General features: G+C 40.7%; 1 long non-coding RNA gene and 1 pseudogene across 1 annotated transcript in view; both read left to right on the top strand.

Moving 5' to 3' along the window:
* The first annotated feature begins 1,693 nt into the window (after positions 1-1,693).
* On the top strand, positions 1,694-2,641 carry LOC145449164 (uncharacterized; annotated as a pseudogene).
* An 11,977-nt stretch (positions 2,642-14,618) lies between these two features.
* LOC145449080 (uncharacterized) overlaps positions 14,619-26,291 on the top strand; it is a 98,964-nt gene continuing 87,291 nt past the window's right edge. The window contains exon 1 of the long non-coding RNA XR_013918127.1: positions 14,619-14,633. This is a non-coding gene — a long non-coding RNA (uncharacterized LOC145449080). The remainder of the gene's footprint in view (positions 14,634-26,291) is intronic.

Genomic DNA, 26,291 nt, shown 5'->3' with positions numbered 1-26,291 from the left:
AACTGGAACTGGAGGTTTTCGACTATGTAAATATCCGAGTAATTTGGAATGCTTGTTGAGTTTTCAACGGAACGAAGCATAGATCGAGATTCAAAGACTTTGTTTCGTATTACACGAGATCCGAACTTCACAATGATTGGCGAGGGATTACCATTTTCATCGCTTTTGGGGAATTTCCTGTGTGAGTAGGTGATATCATTGGCCTGAGGGGGGACATTTATTTTGGACATGATCTCCTTGATGAGAATATCAGTGTCTTCGGTGGTACTGGTAGGTATGCCGTTGAACTCGAGAAGATCAAGTCTTGATTGCCTGTCGGTTTCTTCATACTTCTCAGAGAGTTCAGTAATTGATTTCTTCTGTTCATTGATAATCAGGTCAAGTTGTTCGATTGACTTCGAATTTTGCTTTATTGAGCCAGTATTAATCTCCAGTTGTTTTTCCATTTCATCAAACTTATCTGTAATGAATTCTTGGCTCTTCTGAACTTTTGCAATTTCTTCACTCATCTTTTTCAAGGATGATTTGATATTTGCCAGTGTTTTCTGGACATTCTTCATAGTATTGGTTTTGTTGAATTCTTCAAGGCAGTTTTTGATGATGGAGGGAATTTCATTTCATATTTTTTCAAGTATCATCTATTGTTCCGGGGTCGCCATGTTAGGTTTAGGTAATGAAGGAAGCACATGGGTTTTGGTGATGATGATCCTTAGGGCGCCGTGGCACCATTAAAAAGTGCTGCAGAGGAAGCTACCTCCGTACTATCCCTCCATGCTGCTGCAAAATATGGAGTTTATATACTTATGTTTCAGCAAATTTAATGCGAATGACTGTATAATGGCTGAGCGTTACAAGAATCGTGGCATGAGCATTGAAGAACCTGTACAGCAAGTGATGGATGCAATGGAAAAAGACGATAATGAAATATATAGAGAAAGCGAAAGCAGTGACTCTGATCATTCAGTTGATGATGATCCGCCTTATATGCCTTCTACTGTGCAGACTCATCATTCTGATACCGAAGCTACGATTCAATGTTTGTATTCTACAGATTCTGGATCAGACAGTGAGGAGAAAGTGGGAACCCTGCAACCAGTGATTCTTCTGCAACAACATATTCCTCATCAACATCTCCCGACATCAGCACTCGAACGGGAAATGATGGAACTGTCTGGAGCTCATTTTCATCTCCTCAAGGAAGAATTAGATCTCACAATGTGATTAGCACTCGCTTGCACACAGTTTCATCGTCAGATATTTACACTCCGAAGGATGCTTTCATGGCATTTTTTAGTGATGATATCATTGAAGAAATACTATTCTACACCAACTTGCAAGGTCGACGAGTTACTACGAAATGGAAGGCTGTGCAAAAAGAGGAACTTTTGGCTTTTATTGGCGTTTTACTTTTGGCAGGAGTAGAACAGAATTGGGACTTAGATATACAGCAATTGTTCTTGGAGCCGAAACAAAATCCTTCCTACAAAGCCGGATTTGGCGTCAACCGATTTGAAAATATTCGACGTCATCTGCGATTCGATGATAAGAGGACACGGGCCGAAAGACTGAAGCAGGATAGTCCGCATTCAGCTATATTTGGGATTTAGTCATCGCTAACTGTAAGACTCAGTTTTCCCTCGGAGCCTGCACTACTGTGCTGGTGCTATTCAGAGAGCGATGTCCCTTCACACAATACATGCCTAGCAAGCCTGCCAAGTACGGTATAAGACTGTTTTGGCTGTGTGATGCTTCTCTGCCTTATGCATCCAATGCAAGGATTTACGTGGGTAGACAACCAGAATAAGAACCAGAGAAAAATTTGGGTCAAAATGTTGTTGTCAATCTAACATCACCAATTCAAGGCTTAGGGAGGAATGTGTCGATGGACAACTATTTTACAATAGCTTCTTTAGCCAAAATAATGCTTGCACACAAGTTGAAAGTTGTTGGAACGATGAAGAAATGCAAACGAGAGATTCCAGAGTGCATGAAAGCTGCTAAGTCTCGAGAAGCAAAGACATCACTCTTTGTGTTCAACAATCAAATGACGATGGTTAGCTATGTTCCCAAAAAGCATAAAGCTGTGGTAGGCCTACTATTGAACACAATGCATCACGATATAAGCATTGACAGGGAAGACCCGAAAAAGAGGCCTGAGATCATCAGATTTTACAAAAAGACAAAGATTGGTGTTGCCTTGGTTGATTAAATGGTTCAAACATATACTTGCAAACGACAAACCCGCCTATGGCCTTTAGCTCTCTTTTATAATCTGCTCGACATCGCAGCTCTAAATGTATATATCATATACAGACAAGTATATCCTGATTATAAGAGAGGACAAGGTTCAAAGCGATGTTTCATAACCGATCTTGCTAACTGGCTCATTCTGCCCCACACGATGACAAGACAGAAAATTCCTCGACTCCACAGAGCCACAAAAGAGGCTATGAGGAGATGTGGCTTAGATTTTAGTAGTACATCTCTGCAAATAGCAAACACGTTGCAGAAGAGGAAGCTGTGTTCCTTATGTACCCACGCAAAGGATAAGAAAGTTGCAAAATGTTGCTCAAGATGTTGCAGACCCGTATGTCCAGAACACAGCGTGAACATGATCACATGCAACAAATGCAATGAATGAATCAGGCAATGCGTTGTAATATGTTTAGAGATTTTCTTTCATTTTTTCATCGACTTCTTCATTCTGTTTCTATCGGTTGTTTCAATAAAATGCAGTAAAAACTCCAGATATGTCATAACAACAAATGGAAGGGGCAAGCAAAAACAGAAGAGAATAGTCCAGGTCTTTAAAATATAATTGCATATAATAGCAACACGGGTCAAAATGACCCCTGTTATGCATTAGCGTAAGTTTTTTCGTGCAAGCGTTCTAGGGAACAAGTTGAGGCTTACGCGAAAAATCAATCAGGAAATTAAAAACATACTATGAAATAAACGTGTCAGTGGAATTTTGAATATAACAGCAAGTTCTAAGACAATACTAAACTAACATGACAAACATTTCAATTGAACTACATACAATAAATAAGGAAAAACGTATCACACGAATTTGGCAAAGGACAGCTGCTAATACAATTAAAAACAGAAATAAGTATTGAGCAATCATAGGTAATAATTTACATGGCAAGCTATAGAACGATTCATCGTTTGCACCGCATCATGTTAAGAGCGCGAGCGCGTATTCGTAATAAACTTGGGTGCAGCAACAGTTTTCTTCTTGGTCCTTGTTTTGCCTCAAAAACATGCAAGAATGTCAACGGATCATCTGCAAAGCCACTCTGCTGACATAGCACATGAAATATAATGGTTTGTGTAAATGTAATCTTATGCATAGAGAAACGTTTGGTAAACTCTGCGAGGAGCTTCGAGACCAAATCGAAAAAGCAGGCTACAAATTTTACGAAATAAATTCCTCCTGATTACCGAGTAGCCTCGCTCTTTGGAGGCTAGCCAATGGTCAATCGTTTATACATCCAGGTTAACTTCAGATGCATTTTTAAACAGGGGAATGTCACAAGTTAATTTTAAAATAGAAATGCTGGGGCCAAGTAATATTTTTCATATTTGTCATGGCGGGATGTCAGCATGAAACCAGTTTTTGCATAGCATACCACTACAAAAAAATTAGACAAATTCGGATTTAATGTCTTGAATCATTATGTTGAGAAAAGAAGTCTTAAAGACCAATTGTCCTTACCAAATAGGCTACTTTCTGTCTCAAAGATAAGACCCAGATTGATGGAAATAGTGGGCCTAGCAGTGCTGTTGGGGCATCCTTTTCAGCATTAGGTTGTTAGTGGAAGGAAAGCGTGAGATACCTAAATTTCCAGTGTTGGGATATTTCTGTGATAATGAGTTTACAATTCATTCAATACGTGTTGTCATCAAGGTACATGCCACTTACCACTCATTATGTAAGACTCAGAACCGTATATACCGCTATCCGAGTCAATTCTAGCAGTTGTGGTTGGTGAGTCGGTAGTGGATAGTCAATCAGTGTATGTGTGTATCAGTCAAAACTCAAAATTATCAAGGTCTTTCGAATTATGGTTGTGGTGCAAATACCTTTGACATTTGACAAATTTGAAGACACGCACAAGCAATTACTAACATTCGGGGAAAATAGGTTTTGCGACCGAAAGTGCATGGGCATGGTCCAGATCCGTGAAAAGAAAAAAAATCAAAATTTGTCTTAACAATTTAGTTATGTGGTGTGCTCCTAGCTCATGACGAGTTACCGGTTTGATTTTTAAGACCAATCTAAATTCGCCTTTAAATGGAGACTTATAAAACGGAGCATCAAAAATTGTCTCAATTACCTACTTGTGTCTTGTATTTTCATCTCATGACAACTTTCCAGTCTTCAGTAATGTTTCTCGATTAGCAGAATTCGTATTGAAACAAGACCAAAACAACTGAAGCATCAGAAGCTGTATCAATAAGCTGGTTACGTCTTGTGTATACGTCTCATGACAACTTTCCGGTGTCATTTTAAGACCACAGACCACATTTTTTCTTTATTAGCCTTGAAAACAAGACCAAAAAAATTGATGCATTAAAATGCTGTATTGATAAGCACAATCTGTTTTCTAAGATGCGCTTCTTGGTCCTGTTTATAGACCGAAAAAGCGTGAGAATTCTATATGGTCTCAAAGAGCTGAATCAGTCTCGATTTTACGACCTTACTTCATTATTAAGACTGAAATTGCTGAAAACGGGGCCATGTCATCCTAGTTTCATTAATGTGAGACCAACTTTGTATTTTTTGTAGTGCAGTCAGACTTACATTAAACTACTCATTTAGTTAGATGACAATAACTAACGTTTTTTAGTAGTTTTAGTTCTGGTTCTCGTTGCGGATTTTGAAAATTAAGAAGTTCTAGTTAGAGTTGCGGATTTTAAAAAGAAATTAGTTCTAGTTCTAGTTGCGGATATTTAAAAATAAGTAGATTTAGTTCTATTTACAGATTTTGAAAAGTTGGTAGTTCTAGTTCTAGTTGCTAGTTTTAAAAATGGAGTAGTTATAGTTGCGCTTTTTAAAAATCAGTATTTTGTACAAATCTGAGTTTAGTGGGTCGAAAAAAAAATGACCACAGCAGCATTTGCACCAAACATGCATTTGTTGCATCAAGTTATTAACAACGACTGCATGATTTGGAGCCAGAGTGTTCCTTAATACATAACTGGTGACGCAGCCTATCACTTTCAGCTTTGGCTCATGAAGCCTTCTTTCCGAGACAGAAACAGGAAATTTATATTCGGCTACACATTTGAAATTAACTCTGTCTGCAGCTCTTCAAATAAAAAATTGATGTTTCAGAAACTTAGCAAAGTAGGCCTACACGTGAAGGTTAAAAGATTTTGCTAGTGGTGATCCGAGTATCGCAGGCCCAGACATCGGTAATGTCCCGTGTTACTTTCACAGTAAACAATGCTAACCAGATTTGTCTGTGCTATGTTTCATTTTATTCATGAAAGGAACTTATTATTCAGGAAACTATAACTTAATGCACAATTCCACGTTTTTCATCAGTATCCTCCACTATGACCTGCAACAAGATCAGATATAAGTTACACTTGCCTAACATTGCAAAACAAAGGAATGACTCGCTAGTATAGCTGTAATAAAACAAGAGAATGAAGACATAGGCAAAAACCATATTATAGGCTTTATGATGTGACGTGTTTTCCCTGATTCGTTTCAGCGTATCACGTGAGCGCTGTCATGCCCCATGAGCTATCATGGTGCTGCCAGCGCAGTAATCATTCATTTCTGTATCTGACCTTACCTAGCAAGAATCGTTAGTTTATGATGTCAGCGCTAGTCGGGATATTGTTAATAAAAGCCTACGATAAGTTCATTGGTCTGGTTATTCACAATTTTATTAACAAGTCCCGGCTGAGAGCATAGTCAGCGGGCAGGGTTAAAACCTCCAGATTGCTCGCGGGCCGGACCCGTTAATTGTGCCCGTGCCCTTGGATTTTCACTTGAATACTTTATTATGATGCCTATGTACATAATAGTATATTACCTAATTTTACGGATCATTAGGGTTCGATGCCATCAACAAATTTATCCGCAAACGGTGGAATTAGAAATGAATATGATGATTAGCGGGTTGAAAACAGTTATAAACCGCTACAACAGTGACTCTATAGCTGACATAGGCTCGCATATGTCTATGCGCCGTTTGTTTTAGTGGTAGCCTAATTATGGCGTTAACCCTGCCGTACCTTCGTTGTGAGGAATAGAAGTGATTTAACTGTCAACGTGGAAGTTGGCATTTGTTTCAACATTATTAAATCGCGATTTGGGTTTTACTGGAGGCCGGGGATCTTTTAAGTCAGAAGTGATATAGCAGCGCAGCCATCGATATTGAATAATTTGTGCAACGATTATATTCTCCATGTTAGCTGCATACAACAGTTTAGCATTGGTGTTTTCGAGCCCGTGAATGACTAATTTCGGAAAATATTTCCACAGAACTCTTAACTTAGTGTACACTAATTCGCCTTATCGTAATTAGGCGCAAATACCACCAACTAGTTCATAATGGTGACTGGAATAAAATCACAACAACGCTGTCGGATGATTATAATGTGACCTAACATGCTGGATATTTGTTAGAATAGTGCACGGTAACATAAGCCTTTTCCCATGTACTTAGAATTGCTCCGCGGGCCGGATGAAATAGCCTGGCAGGCCGTATGTTTAACACCCCTGGTATGGACGTGAGAAAGGGATGGTGTCTGCTGAAGAGAGATTGTATCATGTTCCGACTCTCGAAGTTTTGCCGAGAGCTCCCGGAGCTGAACTGGTGTTCAAGCATTAGTAAGATAGGCTTGTTAATTTTTATCAAAGCCGCGAACGATCGACGTTGTCAGTCTTCTGCGTCAGCCTCGTCTACGCCCGGCTCTGAGCAAGGTCCGACGAAAAGATGAACCTATCTGCGAGCGGATGAACTCCTCGAAACCAACCCTTAATACTAGCTGATCCAATATTCAGATGGGCGACCGTACGGAATAACAATTTGGCTCGATACCCGTCTGAATTGGATACCGTCGATACGACTCCTATCGAAACCACGAGTGATCGCGCTACTCATGACACCAACGTCGAGGAGTCGACTACTAGATGGAGACAAGCAGCTCGACGAACGTCTAAACTGATGATGAAACACTGCCGGCATCTGAACCCGCTGAAGTGCCGTTGAGACGCTCAACTCGTATCAGAAAGGCGCAGGACATATTTCATTACTGAGGTAAACAATTTTTTCGTGCTTTTGAGTATTTCATGTTGCATTTCATTGTGATATGCCACCCCAATTTTAAGAGGGGGGATTGACGTGTTTTACCTGATTCGCAATAGCGTATCACGTGAGCGCTGTGTCTGACGTTACCTAGCAAGGATCGTTAGTTCATGGTGTCAGCGCTAGTCGGAATATTGTTAATAAAAGTCTACTATAGGTTCATGGGTCTGGTTCATCACATGATGTGTGATGGTTTACCAGTCCGTTCGTACATTTTCAATTTTGGATGGTGATTCAGAGCTAAAGACATTATTCTCTGCTGTTTTGCCGCTATCAAAGCAAATGTTGTCAAATCCCAAATATAGTAGTTATTCGATTCGGAATAAATGGCGACTTTATCTGTGTTTCAAACAGCAAAATGTAATTTAGTCACCCGGCCGTCATACCGTAAAAATTCAATATGAATTGAATTATGATTTGAATCGAATCACCTCCAAAAATCGAGTGACTTGACCTGACTTGAGTCACCTTCGAAAATCGATTCCCTTGAGTCTTTTCAAAATGCGCAATGACTCGAGATTACTTGTGACTCGAAGGTAGCGATTTGTTGCCAACAGTGGTGCATTGTGCATATATGAACAACAAACAGTGTATACAGTTGTATAACATTTATGAAATATTTATTTAAATCCTCACATTTGCAACACCGTCCACCAAAAGATTCTCATTCATATCCGCTAATATTATCATTAACAATAGCAGAATAGGCAGCTAAGCTTGTCGGAATAGTCGGTGTCCGTCCTTCGATAAATATGTTTCATGTTTGAGAACGTAGAATTTGCCGACACATACATATGCTCGTTGACTAGCCCGATTCACCCGAGCCCTTGAAAGGTTCGGATTCGTGTGCATTCGAGTGCATTCGTGTGCAGATCTATCATATGAGTATAATAGCTTTGCGCCTTGTTCATAAATTACAGTTAAACGTGTGGTCACCTAACAGACTACTGTTCGGGACCCTTCACAAACGCTGGTGATTATTGTTGTAAGCAATGTTCCCTCTAGTTTTTCATGAGTCTGCGCAGTCCCTTGGACAACCGTGCGCAATTTTTTTTTTGTGCGCAGCTTAGATTTTCTGTGCGCAGAGACCTTGTCCGCACTGCGCAATTGCGCAGCTTAGAAGGAACATTGGCTGTAAGAACATTAAATAGGCTATCAGCCGGGCATAAAGAATACCTCACCCTAGTGCTCACGGTTGGTATGCGAAATCCAGTAGACAGCCGAGGCTACCGACATGATCACTATGAGGCACATAGCAGCCATTGTTACACGCTTCTTGGTGCGTTGCTCTTCGGCATTCTTTCTTCTGAAGTAATCCTCTAAAAAGCAGGATAGTTCTCGGGATAGGTGCGGTGCAGTTAAAAGGTATATGGACATGTTTCAAACTACGAACCTCAGCTATGCTAGGTTTCGGCGTGACTGTACGCATGTGACCTTGGTTCATGCATTCCTTTGTACCATGAAATTAGGCTAATTAACCCGAAAAAATTACATTAGTACAAATATCATAAAGTTGGATCGAATTATTGGATGGATTACACCGGTCAACAAAATTAAAAAAAAATATTTAGGCAGAATATCTGAGAGCCGTTTCTGGGGTTTTTAAGGTTGCTGATTACGAATGTCACATTAGTTTTGTCAGATTGGCTCTCTGTCAGAAGATATTTATACCCCTAAAAAAGCCCAAAATTACTGTATTTACCCTTAAATATTTCACTTGGTTGGAAGAAAATCGTAGTTTTTTAAAATTTTATTCTGCACATAAATGGATATTTGACTATGAAGAACCGTCATGTCATTCTCAGTCATTCTATCAATATTAACATGGCATGATGCGAAATATTTGTTCGTCAAATAAGCAGTTTGTCAAGCCTAAAATTGTACTTTTGCACAACGGAAATTCATATTATCCTGTATCAATTGGTCATTCGCTACCAAGATTAAAGAGGAGTATAACACTATAAAATTTGTCGTTGAAAGGCTTAACTACAATACTGATGTGTGTCTCATTTCTTTTGACTAGTAAATGGATAATTTTCCACTGAGTCAACAAAGTGGGTATACCTAGTAACCCTATCAAACGAGAACCTTAAATTTGGTATCTGGTATATCCGAATACCGATGAAAGATTCCAATTTCACATTAGGAGGAGTTCACAGCATGTAATTTCTCCTTAGTAAATAAAACTTTTTATATGATCACAAAGAACCCAACTACCAAAAAGTTGGTCCGAAAATTCATATCTGCATATCGAAAACTTGAAGAAACATCAGCATAAAAGATCACTTCCTGTTCAGTCATCTTGATATATTTCCCGATCATCTTGTTGATTATCAAGGGGAGAGGTTCTACTGAGACATCAGAACAACAAACGAAATATACCAGGGCAAAGGAGATGAACCATTGAACATATTATGTCAGACCATTGCCGGAACCTTTCGAGAAACTGCACTAAATAGCTTACGGGCGAAAATCGTACAAAAAACAATTTCGATTTAAAATATATCAATAATATTGTATTCCTACTGATTATTGCAAATTTACAATAGGTGGTTGACGTAAAACTGATTGAATTAATGCACCGTTATTTGAGTATCTAGGTAAATACTTATATACATGACTGGAGTTTATTTATGTACGTGATATCCGTGAAAGTCTGTAACCATGATAAATCTATTACCCCTAAATATAGTGCTGTTGCTGTATTTTGATTTAAAATAGTCTTCTGTGTGTAAAAATAACAAGTAGATTGAATTTCTAAACTTTTTAGTACGACTAGGCCGATTTTATATCTAGTCATTACCGCGAAAATGGGAGATTTCGGTCAAAATAGCCCCATGGGTTATCTCGACAACAAGGGCTAATTTGAAAAACTATGGTCATATTCGGACTCAGTGCCCTTCAGAACCCCAAAAACTACTCTTACTTTGTCTGCCTAAAAATAGGTGTTGACCAGTGTTATTAGTTAAATCGGATCATACACAATGCCACAACAATTTTGTTGTAGTCAATAACATTCAGCCCAATGTTGCTGTATTTTGTTATACAGACACCTACAAACCCCCAGACTCGGACAACTAGATAATTCTAGTTGTCCAATAAGACTATTTAGAACGAGATGCTGGTTATCAAATTATAATCTAACATAGAGGTCTCAAACACGCGGCCCGCGACTGCATTTTGGAATTTCAAGTATTCAACAATATATTCAAGCGCCATATGTCTTTTTAGGCATAAGAACTTGAAATTCACCCTAAAACTACTATAAACATCACTGAAATCTCAACAAACTTCACAATCACATCACTTCTAAAAGCTACGATGCGGTAGAAGATCAGCTATCACGTCACATTTCTAGTTCATTATGATGAAACACGACCCGTTGATGATTCGTGACTAAAAATTGTGATTTGGTTTGCTGCGACCTTTCGTAAAATTAGTCGATCTCGGATCGGTCAAACGTTAAAATCAGAGGACTTGCGACTCACAACGGTGACTTGGTAATCCTAGGTACGCAAAAATTCATGACTGTCGTGAGGAATAGTAATATATATGAAGATCGTAGCTTCCGCTGCGTTGGGTATATAGCTATGTAATCAGGTCAGTGGGTCAACCATTGGCATTCTGTGACCCCCGTGACGTATAGTTGGTTACATGCGGGGTGTTGTTTGTTCTTTTTATTTACGTTATTATCGGTGGTGAGTACGGTAGTAGTACGCTCCACAGCTGTAACACCAATGAATTCTTCGGCGATTGGACATTTCGGTTCCAGCGGTTTTTAACCAGGGTTCGTAGACCCCATCGGGGTACGAAGCACCACGTCAGAGGGGACGAGATGCGTTGTAGAATTAGTCCCATATGCTGTGGAATATTTTCTTGGCCAATTTATTCAACTGGAAAATAGTATTCGCGCTACGTGCGATTTGATGTGGATGGGCTTTCTTATTTTAATATAGACCTACCATCAGAAATTGTGTTGAAAAAAGGACAGGGTCTACGAGAAATCTTATGGGAAGCAAAAGGGGAACGATCGCTAAAAAGGTTAAGAAACCATGCTCTTACTATGGTTCAATAATTATTATATTTGAGTTGTTAATACTATGTTCTAATATTAATCGAAGGCAAAATCTAATGCTGATTTAATTTGACTTTAGCAATGACAGTAAGGAAAGGAAAGGACGTAGTTTATTTTTGTCCTTGATGTTTTTGTGGCATATTCACCGACTCATGATTCACATACACACGATCCGTGCATAGCATATGCATACCATGAGTGCATGATGTGCATATGCCTCTGGACAAGGAAGTGCACATATAGCCTTTTACGGCTTTTTAAGTCATGCACCGTCCCTCCATGCTATCCCAGTAATGCATGAGCGCCAAGCAGGGAAGTCATGGATACCAGTGTTACTAATCAGGTCTTTGGTCTGACCCGGCCGGGACTACATTTTGCCAGAGTCAGCAGCAGTGATAACTACTCCAAAAGTTTTCTCCTGCATCGAGACCTCATGGTGGTACCGGTTCCCGTTACTCGACCACTTCAGCCCGTCGACCCCATCAATGTCCCGTTCAATCCGGAAGAACTGCTGGATGCAATTCAATCTCGTCGAAACTCATCTCCTGGCGATGACGACCTCTGCTATGCCATGCTGCAGAACCTATCTGCGACCGCTCTCAACCATATCTTAGAGCATTTCAACTCTATATGGCACGACGGACTGGTTCCGGAAGCCTGGAAGAAAGCCATAGTGATACCTCTTCTCAAACATGGCAAAGACCCTGGCGCTCCGGAGTCTTTCCGACCGATATCATTGACAAGTCATTTATGCAAAATCATGGAGGCTATGGTCACAAACAGGCTACGGTGGTACCTCGAGGAGAGAGGGCTCCTTCACACCTCGCAATCCGGATTCAGACATGGTAGAACCACATTAGATCACATTCTCACACTCCACGACACAGTCTACAAAGCCTTGAATAGTCAGCGTTCGGTCATTGCCGTGTTTCTAGACATCGAGCGCGCTTACGACATGATGTGGCGCGAAGGAATGTTATATAAACTTGCGCAGCTTGGAATAACCGGTCGCATTTATTCGTGGATTAGTTCATTTCTAACCAACCGAACGTTCCAAGTTCGAATAGGCTCTACATTATCAGACACGTACATTTTAGAGAATGGTACACCCCAGGGAAGTGTTATTAGCCCATTGCTTTTTTCGATAATGCTAAATGACCTGTCATCAGTTATTCAATGTGATCACGGTCTCTATGCGGACGATTGCGCAGTGTGGGAAAGCGGTCTCTCTATTCCTAACCTACTATCATCGATACAAGCGTAGCTTAACAGCATTTTCGAGTGGTGCTGTAACTGGGGGTTCTCGATATCCATGTCAAAATCGGTAGCAATGCTTTTCACTCTTTATCGCTTACAATCGGCGGTAGAGAGGTTTCCTTTGTGGAAAAATGTAAATACCTCGGAGTAGTTTTCGATAAGACCTTGTCTTACAGGCATCACATTGATCACGTTATAGAGAAATGCACCAAACGATTAAACTTGATTAGACTTCTTTCAGGGACGCATTGGGGCGCGTCTAAACAATCATTGCTTGTGCTTTACAGATCACTGATACGCCCGGTTATTGATTACGGACTCCCTGCCTATGGTTTCGGTGTAAAGTCACAAGTAGATCGAATTCAAGTCCTACAAAATCGGGCACTACGAATATGCTGCGGCGCGATGCGTAGCACCCCCATTTGCATCCTTCAAGCTAGCTGCAAGGAAATGCCAGTGCAAGTTCGACATAAACACCTTTCCCTGAATTACCGATGTCATGTAATGAGTAGACCACTTGGTACCCACCCAGCCGAAGCCCTGATGTCGGACTCATGGCAAGAAATAGACTATCTGCTAAACCCAAGGCGGCGCTCTTTTAATACTTTCACCAAATGCTTTTTCACAGATCTTAACGTAAATAGATACCAATGGTCGGCGTTGCCACCGTGGACGGTCCCTCGCCTCAGAGTGGACAGGAACCTTGTCTCTATCCTTGACCGGCAAGGAGTTCGAGATCATAGCCAACGACATATTTGTCTTGATTATGTTTCCGACATATACAATAGCGCCACAGAAATCTACACTGACGGCTCCAAGTTCGCCGACTGCGCGGGCTTTGCAGCGTATATCCCTGATCATCAAACTGTCATCAAACGGCGTTGCTCAAAACTGCTATCTAGCTTTACATTAGAACTGCTGGCGATATTGTCCGCCTTGAGGTGGATAGTGGAGCGCGGGCAGCCATCTAATTACGTTATTCTTTCAGACTGCCTGAGTGGCCTCCAGCATATATGTGAAAGACCGCTTTCGTGTCAACCCGGAATCCAGCGTGAGATAACCTCGTTGAACCATCAAGCGACCAACCTCGGTGCAAGTATCCATTACGTATGGATACCAGGGCATGTTTGCATCCCGGGAAATGAAATTGCAGACGAACACGCAAAAACGGCGGCAAGCGATGAATCGCCAGCTTCTGAATTCAATATAGACACACCAACAAAAGACGCAAGAGTTTTAATACTCGAGCATTGCCGGCAACTTTGGAACAATGAATACATCCGTGACCAAAAAGGAGCCTGCTATAAACAGCTTCAAAATACAATTTTCAACCGCCTGCCCGACACGAATAATCGTCATTATGATCGAATATTATTTCGTCTACGGTCAGGTCATTGCCGCCTTAATTCCCATTTATTCAAGATTGGGTGTGTCGACTCCCCCTTGTGTTCCTTATGCTGCGTCCCGGACACTGTTTCACATTTGCTAATGGAATGTCGTAAATTTGAATTTCATCGCCGCTTTTTGATTGCTCATTGTGCCAATGAAAACGTTGCTTTCTCTGTACAAAATCTATTGACCCTCAATTGCCTAACTATACCAGTTATAGAATTTATTCTCTCCTGCGAATTATTTCTCTGATCTCTTTTCTTTTCTCCGATTTCCTCATTGAACGTATACTGAGCGTGGCGCAAATAACCATCATCGGTTGAAAGCGCCACTTGTTTTCATAATAATAATAATAATAATAATAATAATAACTGACTTCTCCGTGTATTGCATAGCTGACTTCTCCGTGTATTGCATAGGAATAACAATTTGAATGTATTACTGAAATTTTAAAAATTTACTCTAATCTCGCCATTTTCCTTTGGGGGCAGGTTGCTCCCCGGATTATGTGTGTATCTGCCAGTTTTACTGTGAATAAAGAATATAATAATAATAATAATGGAGTATTTGGTTGTATTAAGAATTAATTAATAATTAATTAATTACTTTAACTTAACCTAACTTCTGAACTGACGCATCACTGCTGTGAATGCCTGCGAAACGATCTGGATATATCGCACCTGGACGTACCCGCCGTGGGACCAAGCGGATGACCCCAGAGGACTCGTCAACTCCGACCACACAGGAACACCAAAGAGAAGATATTTCTCAACATGGCGCCTGTGCAACACCGAACTGTGGCTCACAAAACAGCTCTGCTGCAAAAGAAAAAAGAAGAGACACAGATGGAGTAAAGAAGAGTATAAAGAAATAATGAGATGTTACTTCTTAGCCAAATTTGAAAACTCGGCAGGAGTAACCGAAGGAACTTTTCAAAAATGGAAAGAGAGAACGAACAACTCTCCAACCATGACTGCCAATACCCTGGCAACAATGAGACGTTGTGTAATAAAAAATAAAAAATTATCTGAACAAGAACTCGCAGAAATCGAGGGAGAAATGTGTAACAAAAACATAGAAAACTCTGAGGCTTTGGAACTGCAATTCGGCCAAGATGACCTGAACCCACAACAATCACTTGATGACCCGAACATCGCAGAAGTAGAATTACAAAATACCACCGGGCACCCGAATGAATCAATAACACCTAACGATGGCGACATAGACACGGAATTAGAATTGGAGATCAAAAATCAAATCATCGACCGCATGAAATCCACATTGAATGTAAATGACAGAGTGCAGTTACCTGACTTACAAATTACAAAGAAACTGAAAACTGATATTGCAGTAGCGAACAAAATTTTGACAGAAACCATACTGCCTGCAACTCTAAATGACAAACAAGGAGAAAGACCACAATGTCCCTTGACAACAATCAACAACCTCATTTACAGCACTGCGGCAGTTATCTCAGAAAGGCACTGCAAAATACCAAGAACTGTCAACAAAAAAAGGGGAAGGCATACGCCAGCTTGGCAACGCAGAATTGAAAACAAAATCGCAAAACTAAGGTATGACGTTGCGATACTCTCAGAACTAAAAAAAGGAAATGTTTCCCGCAAAGTAAAAAATAAAGTAAAAAGAATAGAACTGGAGCACCAAACCAAACTGCAGTCAACAGAAAAAGTGACAATGTTGCAAGAAGAATTAAAAATGAGAATATGCGCCAAAGCACAACGATTGAAACGATATAAAAAACGAGAAACACAATATCGCCAAAATTTGTTATTTGCTCGCAAACCTGGACAATTTTTTCGAATGATGAAACAAAAGTCAAATCAAAAAATTACCAGCAGCAAAATACCAGCCACTGCAGATGTGGAATCATTTTGGAAGAAAATATGGGAAACCAAAAAATTGCACAACTCAAATGCAAATTGGATACAAGACCTCCACACTGACCATCTACAAACACCAGAACAACAATGGTCAGAAATCACAAAACAAGAAATCAAGGAGGCCCTAAAGAGTTCACTGAACTGGAAAGCAGCCGGTCCTGACCAGATCAAAAACTTTTGGCTAAAAAAACTAACTGCAACACATAATTACCTAGCGGTTACCTACAATGAGCTTTTATCCTCAACCAGCTCGCACGAGATCCCAGCCTGGTTCACACAAGGGATCACCTATCTTATTCCAAAAAATGAAAACACCAGGGACCCCAAGAACTACAGGCCAATAACATGCCTGACAACCATGTACAAAACACTGACCAAAATCCTGGCAAAACGAAGCTACAAACACCTAGAAAATCTTCTACCGCCTGAGCAGAAAGGATGCAAGGAAGGCGCCCTTGGCTGTAAGGACCACCTGCTCCTTGACAAAACCATTCTTGAAAACTGCAAGAGGAGACATACTAACCTCAGCATGGCATGGATAGATTACAAAAAAGCTTTCGATTCAGTCCCTCACACGTGGATACTGAAAACAATGCGTATGTACAAAATGAATCCGATCATCATCAGATTTATTGAAAATTCAATGAAAAATTGGGTACTTGTGAAATAAGTGCCCGGAGGTCTAGGCGGCAATAGTTGTTGCACCATAAAATGGGTGTGTAGGAGGATAGTAAGTGTTTTGCATGTACATTGAAATGAGGGTGAAAAAATCGTTAGGTCTGATAAGGAACAAGTGAAAAAAATAACCCTGTCATAGGAATAACACGGGATTAAAATAGGAGAGAGTCAGTACACATAAAACGCCAAGAAAAAGGGGGGTTTGATCCGCTAAAGACGATGGGGAGTTGATCGACACCACATGTCGTATTATTTACTTGCGCAGATACGCGGAAAAGAACATACAATGTGTTGAGTTTGGTCGAATCGGGTGCATTGCTAAACACACGGGATTGTGTGATATTTCTGAGAAATCACGGGTTGTTGGTGCGAAGGATGAAATGCAAGCGATGTAAAAAAATAATGAAAGAGGAAATTACGTCAACAGGCGATGATGGATTTAGGTGGCGATGCAACCCCTGTGACACTACGGCGACTATACGGAAACACTCGATATTCGCGGGAAGCAAGGTAGAACTTCCCAAATTATTAATATTGTTCTACTTTTGGTCCCATGACGCGTTGCAAACCCAAATTTCGCATGAAGCTGAGATTAGCCCACGTTCAACGGTTACCTGGTGCGGCAAATTGCGAAAGCTTTGTACGGCCGAATTTCACAGGAACAAGCGACGTTTGGGAAAGGAAGGCGGTTGCGTAATTATTGATGAAACGCACTTAGCCAAGCGCCGGGCTGCCTCTGGTAAAGGACCAGCTGTTAAAGCCATTTGGGGGTTTGGAGGAATAGACAAAGCCACCGGAGAAATGTTCATTGAAATAACTTCTGACAGAACTGCTGAAGTATTTCGAAAACTCATAGTAGAAAATGTGACAGAGGGGTCCACAATTCTAACCGATGCTTATCCTTCCTACAAGGGCATAGAGAGCTGGGGGAAGGGTTACATACACGGCGTAGTGGACCACTCCCGATGGTTTAAAGATCCCCGGACAGCTTTTTGTACTAATGAAATCGAGGGGGCCTGGGGACAGCTTAAATATCACTTACATAGGTCTCGTGGTTTAGCACGTCACCTTTTAGCCGATTACGTAGGGGAGTTTTTGTGGAAACGTCAACATCAAAAGACTGACCGATTCTTGGCACTCCTGCGCACCATACACAATGATCCACGGTATAATTTTGACAAATTTGATGGGTCTCCTGTATTACCACATTTGTAAACCCCGTTTTAAGGTTCCAGGACGGAAATGACGACATCTGTTGTTTTGTGTTTTTACAGACGGTAGTCTAGGTCTAGTGCGCGATTATATTTAGTTTATGACGTGGCGAGAACCACCACTGTCTGTACCATGGACATCCTTCCTTATTCTCTGTCTATCCTTGTTGGTATCATTTGTACGTCTGATTTGGTGCTGCATACGGCGGCGAAAGGCATGCACGGACTTGCAGATCCTGTAACAAGTAGGGCACGGTCTTTCACTCAGGGGACGCTAGGGGAACTACGGGGACCCCTGCCTGAAGAATGGATCACTCTAAATGATACACAATGGGAGGACTATCACTTGATGAGCATTTTCAACAAAACGGCGGAGCGACATGTATATAGACGGCCTGAACTATTTTACAGCAAGTCATTTGGTTACGTAGTAGCTGAGCGTTTTTCATTACAACAAATGGCGTTTCCACATGGAAGATATTGGACAAGTGTACAAGATTTTGAACGCACCTGTCTCTGTCAACGGCGCCTGGGCCAAATCACGCCCAATATTTCCTATGATGTTCTTAAACAAACAAACATGTTCATACGTCCAATAGGGTATTATAGGATTCGCTGGTTCTGGAGTGGGGACTATTACTGGTATCATGACCTTGGCAGGAATTACTCCATGTTTGCTCTAACCAAATTTAAATTGATTATGATACGACTATTCGAAAGTTATTCAGCTGTTGAAGCCTCATGTCTTCAAGAGCCAATGAGAGACGGGGACAAAGAAAAATTAAGTGAATTAAATAAGTATAATGCCAGTAGCAATAGTTTTACACAATGCTGGCATCTAGTGGATAAAGATTATGCCTCCCATAGTGTTTTTTGGCAACAATACCACTCTTGGAGGGTAAAAGGGGTCAGAAAAGGAATCTGTACAAGGTGTAATTTTAGAGGAGTGATTTCTGCTCTGGAACCAAATAAGGCAGATATAATCATCCAAGAAATAGTAATGACTACAATAAGTACATGGCCGTATATGCGCAATAAGTTCATTCCATGCCGGGCCCAGGGGGGATGGATTAATCAGTACTGGTTTGAGCACTTCTGGCCTGATGGTGGTGTAATAGCCCATTCGTGCAATTTCTGGCCAGGAATGAATACCACTATATGGGGTGATCTACCAACGACAAATTTTCCTCCCAGAGTAAAATGGATACAACCGTCTTTTCCAAATTTGGATCACAGTGTGTATGCTAATCGTGGCAATCAGGGCATGAGGTGGAATAACCTTTTTGATGGTGCGCCGACTAGGTTTAACGCGTCTACATCAACATGGGTACCTTTTCCCAGGCCTATGTGGAAATTCTTCCCCTCTCTTACTGCATCGGATGAAGCATGTAAAAATAGAATATCACATAACCAGGATTTGTGCCGCGACCCTGTAGGAGGACGCATTTTGAAGGCAGCCTTTTGGGACCATGTTCATTTTGATCCGGAGCTAAACCGACCACGCTTCCCAGGGGGACCAATAGAAATTAAAGGTGAATTGGTATCAAGTAATACCGCCCCACGGGGTACGCGTAGAAGGCGTAAAAGGTTCCTGTCAGGACTGATATGTCTCGTTTTTGCTGCGATATCAGCGATCGCCGTCGTTGCGACAGTTTCATCCCAGTTACATGAAGAAACATTGGATCTTAGCCGACAAATCAATAATAGAATGATACAGGCCACGCAGAGGTCCACTGCACTAGGGAGAAAGATTAACGAACTCTCTCTTCTGCAAATAGCCCAACAACAGAAACTGGATCAAACGATCGCTACCATGGAAATGAGGACAACGTTAACAAATAAACGACTTGTACTAATGGAAAAGTACATAGAAAGAAACCGACAAATGATAGTACGACAAGCCACAGCATCCCTGACCTCTTTTCAAAACTATAAGGAAATGAGCGAAGCTGAACTGGCCCTTGATCGATTGGTTTTGGACGAGTTGGCTAATTTAACTGGCAAGTTAATATTCGACTCCAGCAAAGTATATCTCACAAAAATCCGACAAGGAACGCTGCGGATAAAAGAACACGCTCAGCAATTAATAGCCTATAGAGACGCTTACATCAATGAGACGAATGACATTGGGGTAGAGCTACGTGCTAACCGAATCAGTCTAGATCAAGCCCAACAGAGTGTGGATTTGGGTTTACAAGTTTGGAGAAAAGATCTAAATAAGAGTGTGTACATGAATATTTCTGATTGGCGATATGAGAATATTACAATTAAGCCTTTCGAATTTGTTGGAGGAGAAGAATTTATGAATAACTTGGGCCAAACGATAGAAGACATGACACACGGTGTAGGAAGCTTGATAAAATCAGTAGGAGATAGCACAGGAGATCTTCTACAAGATGGATTAGGTGCGGTCGGAGGAATATTCAATAAGGGAGTGAGCGGAATTTTTTCCGGCCTGGGGTCTGTTCTAATTCCAGTAATTTTGATATTGGGGGCCGGGATCGTCTTGTTTTGTGGCTGTCGTTATAGCAGTCTTTGCTGTCCTAAGTTAAAAACTGAGGTACAACGGCGAAACACGAATACTCAGTTGACAATGCACATATCATCGGTATCGACCCCCGTTAAAACAGCCAAATCGACAAGAATGTAGTGCACGCATATGTACTCAAAGGATTTTACTTTTATTAATTAAAAATTTTTCATAAGTCCACAGATATACTAACTAATTTATAATAATATGAATCGTTACCTTAAATTATGGATTGTGCTGGCAGTAGCCTTAACACTACACCGAGGATATCTTCAAACTCATGGCCAATTATTGCCCCTGTCTGCTATGAGTGTGAGGTTAACATTTAATCTTACAGGATGGACAACGTTCCGGTATCAAGGTCTCAGATACATCCGCCTTAATCGACTATTCAAATTGAACGAGAGTTGGCCAATAGGTGAAACGGAAAATAATTTTCCAATATACAAAGAGACGCCCAAATTTGGTCCAACACGAGCTAGCCAAGATCAATTGTACAAGTTATTTGCACCCTCGGGGTCTGACAAGAGGTATTGGAACAATGTTAGACAATACGAAAGAGAGTGCGGGTGCAATCGGAAACTATCAAGAATATCTCCCGATATTACTTTGGCAGCCTTTACCAGAACCACAACATATCGTCGAAAGAATAACTTTGGCCTAGTACATACATGGAAGTATGTGGTAGGAAGGGAAGAACATGGCACTATGGCTGTGCCAGGTCCGATCCTTCGGATGATATCTCCTAATGCTACTCCACAAGTTACTATACATCAACTGTTGACGGTGTACAAGTTATCAGTGATGAATATCTTGGCACAATATGCAACAGTGACAGCAAGGTGTCAGCAGCGTTTCGAAGAAATCGCGGGATGGAGAGTCAATAAAGGCGAATTTAACGTATGTGTGCACGGAGAAGACAACCAGATGCAATGCATAGGATGCTCATTTTATACAGATGATCTGGCAGTAAATATACTGTCCAGAGACTTTGTGGTCATGGAAATAGATAATAGCATAAGAGGATTAGGGACGAGAATGCAAGAAACTTATTCCTACAGTCAATGGCCAGCGGGAGTCAAATTACCCAGATTACATCACGACATCGTGTGGTTGAAGGCTCGAAATGAGACGGGCCCCAGGGAGAGGCCAGCAAACTTTGATGGTCATACTTGGTTTAGATTGAGGATTTACGCCCTCCGCGAACATCTGAATAATGATACTCAACGGATAATGGGGAAGAGAAATTTTCCGACTATGTTGCAAGGCAGCATAGAATGTGAACGTAAAAAAAATCAAAAGGTTTGTCGAAATTCAATAGGAAATTTAAAGACGGCATTGGCCTTTAAGGAAGTGTTATATGATCCATATACAAATCAACCCGTGTATGCAGATCATAGCAATGGTCGTTTACGAATTGCATCTCCAAAACCTGCAGGTCAGGAATCTCCCCTCAAAGCATGGCCTAAGAGTCTACCCAAGTGTAAACAACCCGGTAGATTAGGCGACTTTATCCTGACTGCATCATTTAAAAGCCATGGGCAAAATACAAGGAATATGGACTATTATCTAGCTCGCCTAGGAATGTATTACGTAGAAGCAACAAAACGGCGGTTACGCCAGTTATCTTTGCCCATATATAAAATGCGGAGAAAACTGGGGAGATTGGACAGGTCCATAACTGGTAAAGAGATGGAGTCTCTAAGTCAGGCGCTACGGTCAGCCTTGACACCTCAGAAATTGAGTAGGATAAATGAAGAATTACTGAGCTATATGTCAACACGCAAGCTCATAGAGGTGCAGTTTCATGATATCCGGATATTCCGACCAAGTGTGGCCTACACAGCCACAATATGTGCTGGAATATTGGTGTATACGCCTTATGCCTATAAGGACAATAACAAAATCAGAACTAACTCTGAAATGCCATTAAGTACCGCGGAATCAATAACGACAAAGGCTGTAAAATATGAAGGAACCACTCGAAAAGTACCTTCTAGCTCCGTAATGCCACGAAGTAACGCGGAAGCAATAACGACAAGGACTGTAAGTTACGAAGGAATCACTCGAGAAGTGCCTCCTAGTAGCGAGACTGGTATATGGGTTGATATCACTTCTGTTGTAGCGACTCCAGAACCCGCTGTGACACGGGTAAAAACCATAACAATTACTGAGGAAAATGTAAGAATGACGAATCAATATGACACTAACCACTATAACTACGATTATATAGAAGGTTATGACGAAGGAATTAGCTATGCCGGTTATGACGATAATACTAGTTTTCAAGACGCTGGAAATTACTACTACGATTATTATGACAAAGACGGAGAATATAATGTTTTATTAAAACATAGGCCCATACAGATAGCTTATACTACGGATTCTACAAATATTATTGAAACTACAATGGCATTACCAATGATTGAAACTCCAACATCAATTAAAAATACTCAATATACGACTGAGTTAACAACAGATACGACAATTTCCACGCCAAAAACGTCTGCACATACGTCAGATAGTATTACGACCACTTTATCCACTGCTGCAATCACACCATATACTGGAGGGTTGACATCGGCTATTGCTATTTCCGAAACGACTTCATCGACATCGCTCCCAGCCATATTGACTACTGTGCATTCCTCACGCGAAGATAACACCGGCCCAAGACCAACTACATCTATTATTACATTCTTAACTACAGTGAAAACTGTTAGTGAGCAAGAAAGACGCAGGACGAGTCCCACTGATATTTTCACAACTGTGGAACCATCTATGGCTATATCAACAGAGATGGACACTCAGAAAAGCATTGGTATTGCTACGACAGGAGTCACCTTTTCTGAAAGTGGGTTAACAACACGTGTACCAATGGCGAGAAGTGTAAAAGCAAGGTTACAATGGAATACCATGACCTATCAAATACCCTCAAAAAATGGTGAAATGTTAGGCTCCTTATCCGTGCCAATAAGGAAAACATCCCAAATTACGCAGATACCTGAGTCTTACATACAATTAAGTCATCACGCAAATCAAATCAAGGACACGACACCGCCAAGAGCGCATTTCAATATGTTGTTTGATACATCACAAGTAGCAACGACAGTTGAAACGCACCAATACTTCGTCACCAGCAAGTCCCGCTCTAATACAGAACCAGATAAGTTAAACAAAAAGCAAGATCTACAGGTAAGAACTAAATCAACGTCAATGCTTTCATCAGGTGACTATCAGAGCGATCCCACATCAGTAAGTAAAAATGATGTGATCAGAAGTTGGAAGAGTACTTCCAATAGTGCACTTTCTTCAATTACACCCTCTATCGAAGAAGAAGGAAAAACTACACTCAGTATACCGCATACCTTACCTACGGCCAGATATGACAGATTGGACCGAATTACATTTGACTTCTATGGACGATTGCACAAACTACACGAAATAGAACAAGGATATGCATCAGGTAAAATTATTGTGGATATTAACAATAGAAAGGATTTAGAAGAATCACTTAACAATTATGTCTTGATTTTTGCGGTTAGCGTAACAACAATGGTAGGATGTATGTATTTTTGTTATGCGAAATGCGGGAGAGTTGCAGCAAAAAATTATCTTAAAAAGGTTGTTCGGCGGAATAACCAAAAGACGTATATTACAGCAGTAACATTGCATGAAAAACTGAGATAGATATTGTGAAAATAATTACTGAATTATTGTAAAGGTAGAAGTTAGGGTTGTTATGTGTTGTGTTGTGTTCGGCCCGTTTTCACGGATTAGAGTCCATGTGAAATTAACTATTAACCTAAATTTAACTCCGTTGAAATAACATAGTTTAAAAAAATCATGTTGTATTTGTTTATGGAAGCCTAAAATTGTACGGAATTTGAGAATGTACGAGGCAAATTTGCGGTATTAACGATGATTATACAATGACTATTATTGCGAAATACATAATTGCGAAATTTTCGGATGGTATTGCTAAGCCAAATCGGGATTAAGTAATGCAGTAGTGAGTAAATATGGAAGCGTTAAAAATGGAAGGATTAAGTAATGCAGTAGTAAGTAAATATGGAAGCATTAAAAATGGAAGGATTAAGTAATGTAGTAGTAAGTAAATATGGAAGCAGGATGGCGTAATTTTTGTACATGTTGCGATGGCATATTGACGAACAAGAAAATTTAATTTAGTAGAAACGGCAAAATACGACCCCAATTGAGGGGTTGATCACGCCATTGCAAAACTCTTGCACAATAAGGCCACAACTAATGGTGGGAAAGGAAGCGCTACAGTGGGTAATTGACGAACAGGAAATATTTAACTGCAGCAAAATGGTGAAATTTGTCTGTAATGGGGGGCTTAATCATGCCGGAGTACAAAGGATAGCGACAAAAATTTGCTTGATGAATGTTCGGAAGGATGCCAAAACCCCACTTTACGAAAATAGCAAATTGCTCGTGGTGATGGGAGGTGCATGCGCGTTAACGTTCTTCCGCTCAAAACTGGATAAAACGCGGAGCGCAGGAATGGAAAAATCAGTTGACTCCATACCAGACTGTAAGGTGTTAAGGGAGTTGAGTGCTGGTAGTCAGCTTATCCATATATAGGTTGACACCAGTATTGAGGTGACTCGGGTCGACTTCTTCGAGTGGTTTGACCTGGAGCGATTCGCTTATAGGGAACGAGTGACTTGGTTTGACTCGGGTCGCATTGGGAGTCGATTGACTTGGACTTGACTCGAGTCAGAATGTGTGTTAACTGGTAATGACTGGGGTATCGAAGGTCGTGCTTTTGTTCCAGCACTAGTTGACACTCAACAAGTTTTGGTATGCCAAGATAATAGACCTGAATATAACTTGGGTCATCACGGTACAGACTGCCAATCTAATATTGTCGCGTGGAAACGGTATCAGTTATACCAAATGTTACTAAAAGTGGAAAGCCATTATTACAATGTGTGGACTATTACTTGTCATGGCACCTAGGGAAATTTCGATAATATAAAACGAAACTGATGCTCATCTTTCTATAAAGAGAGAGAGAGAATCAACGTGGTACTTATAGCTATGATATGAGACTTATATTATAATCCCTCGCGACATTGATATTCTTACTATACAAAATAAATTCTAAACACTCGGTACTAATTCAATATAAACGCTGGGGTCCCACGGTTAGAATGATTAGGATTGCATGGGATAGCATGACATACGAGTATAGGCGTAAAGTATACTACGAAATAGAATCACGACACGCCAAGATAATCCCTGTTAAGGACGTTTGAAAATACAATCATTTGAAGTAAATAATGATAGTAGATCTGGAATTTTAAGGTTTATAGTATCAGCCTGCTGTCGACGCGTTTTGATACTGTAGCTGTTCTTTACATAACTTAAATATAACAGTATTGGGTAACATAAGCGCCAATTTATGAGATTACAAGGTGGCGGCCTCCTCGTACAAAATGCTCAAACGCTGAAGTGATTTGTAATTAGTAATTAGTAATCAGGCGAATCGATGCGACCTCGTTAGAGACGTCTTCGATTTCGATACGCGCGTGTGCCAGGCGCGTAACCACGGGGATTTTGGGGGTCGAACTTGCCTATTTGAAACGCGAAACCCCGTCATTTTGAAATGATCATTGGAAATCTAATATTTAGCTACAATTCAATAATTGTGTAATCAGTGTTCCGCGCGGCGGGTTTGCGAGAAACGAGTTGTCAATTAGCGAGAGGAAGCTGTGATTATCTCCCGCTGAGATGGTCGCGAAATTAGGTCATTCATTCCTGTGCGCGTGGAAAACTTCGCAAGCCTGATTTATCGCGTCTAGATAAAGCCTGGTTTCGCAGGCCTAACAATCACATCTACAATGGGCCCAGTTCACACTATATCATCGTTTGACTGCGCAATCACATATG

This window comes from Botryllus schlosseri, chromosome 10 (genome assembly GCF_051294905.1).
Source record: "Botryllus schlosseri isolate E-star chromosome 10, Bs_hap1, whole genome shotgun sequence".
Taxonomy (NCBI): Eukaryota; Metazoa; Chordata; class Ascidiacea; order Stolidobranchia; family Styelidae; genus Botryllus; species Botryllus schlosseri.
This window is presented reverse-complemented; position numbering and strand designations above follow the sequence as displayed.